The following is a 5,146-nucleotide window of genomic DNA, read 5'->3' on the forward strand; positions in this document are numbered from 1 at the left end:
AGAGCATGGTCTTCTCTTATGGAAATAATTTAAGGAAAACAGGATAAAGATATTTCTAAGGACACAACTATGCCCTTCATGAACAGTGAAGTGAAGTGAAATGAAGTCACTCAGTCGTGTCCGACTCTTTGCGACTCCATGGACTGTAGCGTACCACGCTCCTCCATCCATGGGATTTTCCAGGCAAGAGTACTGGAGTGGATTGCCATTTCCTTCTCCAGAGGACCTTCCCGACCCAGGGATTGAACCTGGGTCTCCTGCATTGTAGGCAGACGCTTTACCGTCTGAGCTTAGTCTAATAGTATTCATGAACAGTATGAAAAGGCAAAAAGATAGGACCCTGAAAGATGAACTCCCCGGGTTGGTAGGTGCCCAATATGCTACCAGAGATCAGTGGAGAAATAACTTGAGAAAGAATGAAGGGATGGAGCCAAAGCAAAAACAACACCCAGTTGTGGATGTGACTGGTGATAGAAGCAAGGTCCGACGCCGTAAAGAGCACAGGAACCTGGAATGTTAGGTCCATGAATCAAGGCAAACTAGAAGTGGTCAAACAGGAGATGGCAAGAGTGAACGTCGATATTCTAGGAATCAACGAACTAAAATGGACTGGAACGGGTGAATTTAACTCAGATGACCATTATATCTACCACTGTGGGCAAGAATCCATTAGAAGAAATGGAGTAGCCATCATAGTCTACAAGAGTCTGAAATACAGTACTTGGATGCAATCTCAAAAACGACGGAATTGTCTCTGTTTGTTTCCAAGGCAAACCATTCAATATCGTGATAATCCAAGTCTATGCCCCGACTAATAATGCTGAAGAAGCTGAACTGTTCTATAAAGACCTACAAGACCTTCTAGAATTAACATCCAAAAAAGATGTCCTTTTCATTATAGGAGACTGGAATGCAAAAGTAGGAAGTCAAGAAATACCTGGAGTAACAGGCAAATTTGGCCTTGGAGTACAGAATGAAGCAGGGCAAAGGCTAATAGAATTTTGCCAAGAGAATGCACTGGTCATAGCAAACACCCTCTTCCCACAACACAAGAGAAGACTCTACACGTGGACATCACCAGATGGCCAACACTGAAATCAGGTTGATTATATTCTTTGCAGCCAAAGATGGAGAAGCTCTATACAGTCAGCAAAAACAAGACCAGGAGTGAACTGTGGCTCAGATCATGAATACCTTATTGCCAAATTCAGACTTAAATTGAAGAAAGTGGAGAAAACCACTAGACCATTCAGGTATGACCTAAATCAAATCCCTTATGATTATACAGTGGAAGTGAGAAATAGATTTAAGGGACTAGATCTGATAGACAGAAAGCCTGACGAACTATGGACAGAGGTTCGTGACATTGTATAGGAGACAGGGATCAAGACCATCGCCAAGAAAAAGAAATGCAAAAAAGCAAAATGGCTGTCTGGGGAGGCCTTACAAATAGCTGTGAAAAGAGAAGCGAAAAGCAAAGGAGAAAAGGAAAGATATACCCATTTGAATGCAGAGTTCCAAAGAATAGCAAGGAGAGAAAAGAAAGCCTTCCTCAGCGATCAACTCAAAGAAATAGAGAGAAACAATAGAATGGGAAAGACTAGAGATCTCTTCAAGAAAATTAGAGATACCAAGGGAACATTTCATGCAAAGATGGGCTCGATAAAGGACAGAAATGGTATGGACCTAACAGAAGCAGAAGATATTAAGAGGTGGCAAGAATATACAGAACTGTACAAAAAAGATCTTCATGACCCAGATAATCACAATGGCGTGATCACTGACCTAGAGCCAGACATCCTGGAATGTGAAGTCAAGTGGGTCTTAGGAAGCATCACTAGGAATAAAGCTAGTGAAGGTGATGGAATCCCAGTTGAGCTATTCCAAATCCTGAAAGATGATGCTGTGAAAGTGCTGCACTCAATATGTCAGCAAATTTGGAAAACTCAGCAGTGGCCACAGGACTGGAAAAGTTCAATTTTCATTCCAATCCCAAAGAAAGGCAATGCCAAAGAATGCTCAAACTACCGCACAATTGCACTCATCTCACATGCTAGTAAAGTAATGCTCAAAATTCTCCAAGCCAGGCTTCAGCAATACACAAACCGTGAACTTCCAAGTGCTCAAGCTGGTTTTAGAAAAGGCAGAGGAAACAGAAGTCAAATTGCCAACATTTGCTGGATCATTGAAAAAGCAAGAGAGTTCCAGAAAAACATCTATTTCTGCTTTATCGACTATGCCAAAGCCTTTGATTGTGTGGATCACACTAAACTGTGGAAAATTCTGAAAGAGATGGGAATACCAGACCACCTGACCTGCCTCTTGAGAAACCTGTATGCAGGTTAGGAAGCAACAGTTAGAACTGGACATGGAACAACAGACTGGTTCCAAATAGGAAAAGGAGTATACGTCAAGGCTGTATATTGTCACCCTGCTTATTTAACTTACATGCAGAGTATATCATGAGAAACGCTGGGCTGGATGAAGCACAAGCTGGAATCAAGATTGCTGGGAGAAATACCAGTAATCACCGTGCTTATTTAACTTACATGCAGAGTATATCATGAGAAACGCTGGGCTGGATGAAGCACAAGCTGGAATCAAGATTGCTGGGAGAAATACCAGTAACCTCAGATAAGCAGATGACACCACCATTATGGCAGAAAGTGAATAACTAAAGAGCCTCTTGATCAAAGTGAAAGAGGAGAGTGAAAAAGTTGGCTTAAAGTTCAACATTCAGAAAACTAAGATCATAGCATCCAGTCCCATCACTTCCTGGCAAATAGATGGGGAAACAGTGGAAACAGTGGCTGACTTTATTTTTGGGGGCTCCAAAATCACTGCAGATGTGATTGCATCCATGAAATTAAAAGACGCTTACTCCTCGGAAGGAAAGTTATGACCAATGTAGACAGCATATTAAAAAGCAAAGACATTATTTTGCCAACAAAGGTCCGTCTAGTCAAAGCTATGGTTTTTTCCAGTAGTCATGAATGGATGTGAGAGTTGGACTATAAAAGCTGAGCGCCAAAGGATTGATGCTTTTCAACTGTGGTGTTGGAGAAGACTCTTGAGAGTCCCTTGGACTACAAGATCCAACCAGTCCATCCTAAAGATCAGTCCTGGGTATTCATTGGAAGGACTGATGTTGAAGCTGAAACTCCAATACTTTGGCCACCTGATATGAAGAGCTGACTCATTGGAGTAAGACCCTGATGCTGGGAAAGATTGAGGGCAGGAGGAAAAGGGGACGACAGAGGATGAGATGGTTGGATGGCATCACCGACTCAATGGACATGAATTCGGGTAGGCTCCAGGAATTGGTGATGGACAGGGAGGCCTGGCGTGCTGCAGTTCATGGGGTCAGAGTCTGACACGACTGAGCAACTGACTGAAACTGAAAGGGCACAAGTGTAATTAAGTTGTGCGTTGTCATTAGAAGACAAACTTCCTATAAATCCATTCCAGACAAAGAGATTTGGGCTTTATTTTCTGGAAGCCCATTTCGGAAGTCAGCCATAATTAAAACAAGTTGAAGAACTGAGACAATGTGTGGTGTCGAGTTTTTTAATCTTTTAGTGGGAACTAGAAACGAAAAGATATTATATGTATGTATATACAAACTCAGCAGGAGACGAATGGATACAATTATTACTTACGGAATTGTTTGGATTGAAAAATGTCAAGAGGACTAGAGTAAATTATCAGTCACGAAATGAAGATAAATCAACCAACACAACTTCACACACTTCTTGGGTACTGAATTTGCCCAGGACTATCTCCATCTACAGGGAAAAATAGAGAGGGATGCAGGCAACCATTCATATTAGCAAAGGGTTCAACATCTAGTTAAAGAGAAAGATAGTGAGTACCTGTCATGGGCTCAAGGATCTGCATGAGGCGTTTCTCCTTGAGAAGGACATGCAGGCAGAGGGAACGGGGGGTGGGGAGAGAAGCTGGTGGGTCAAATATATTCTTTTTAATGGCTGATTAATACTCCATTGTGTATATGTACCACAGCTTTCTTATCCATTCATCTGCTGATGGACACCCAGCTACAATACTTGAGAAAAATCCCCCAATCTGATTAGCTTGGGCACGGAAGAACAAAGGGTTTTCAACATTTTAAGGATTAGTGTTCCACAGAACTGAAGTGAGTGAACTGGACAATTACAAATAACTTCAATATTTCTATTTCAAAGTCCGAGTATCCTGCAGCCATACAATGGGATACAACATCAGGGTTAACGTGAATGGCGATATTTCTATTATTAAATATGACAGGAAATTAGGTCCAGGGTATATAAAGTGAGAAGAAACAAGTTGCACAATATATCTATGTCAAATTTTAAAAAGCTCCATTACCCGTTTGGTATTTCTCTTAGTTTTAAGCACAGACTCCCTCTAAAGGCAACAGGACTAGAAAGACCATCAGAACCCACTGAAAACATCAACTGCATATTCAGAATTGGACATCAAATATTTAAGGGCCACGAAACACAGGAACTCGACTCACCCAGTGTTTGCTAACCCACAGAAGGCGGCAGAATATGATTCAGTCAATTCTTGAAATGTGTCTGGAAACCTGTGAATTCCCCATCTTACCAATTATTTCACTGAAGGCCTGCAAATCCACCCACTCCCATTCTTTCCACACAGACTTAACCAGGGGAAAAATGGTATTCCCATGTTCCACCTTTAAGACCAGGGCTCTGTGGGTTTTACTGGTGGACCCTGCCATGTGTGGCCCGGCCATACAGGGTGCTCATTTAAGGATTCCCTTAGTCCCCCTCCCCCAAAATTCTGTTGTCAGCCTGGGTTGGAGGCCAATAATTTGACTCTGACAAGCATCGCCAGGTGATTCTAATGCAGGTGTGACCTGGACCCACTAAGAAACACTCCTGTAAAGCCTAGTTATTCCTCCTCATTTACATGGACCTCTAAACACCCAGCATTTCCTCTTTATAAAACATGAATATTCACAATCATTTCCTCAGAGCATCATTCGATTAGCTCACTTTCTCAACAGACCTGCCACCAAGGAAACCATCAGCATTCAAGACATGATCAACTCTGAAAGTAGTTCAGATTTAGCCATCACACCAAACCTTAAAGGGAAAAAAAAAAAAAAAAGCTCAACAGTATG

This window comes from Bos indicus, chromosome 13, assembly GCF_029378745.1.
Source record: "Bos indicus isolate NIAB-ARS_2022 breed Sahiwal x Tharparkar chromosome 13, NIAB-ARS_B.indTharparkar_mat_pri_1.0, whole genome shotgun sequence".
Classification (NCBI taxonomy): Eukaryota; Metazoa; Chordata; class Mammalia; order Artiodactyla; family Bovidae; genus Bos; species Bos indicus.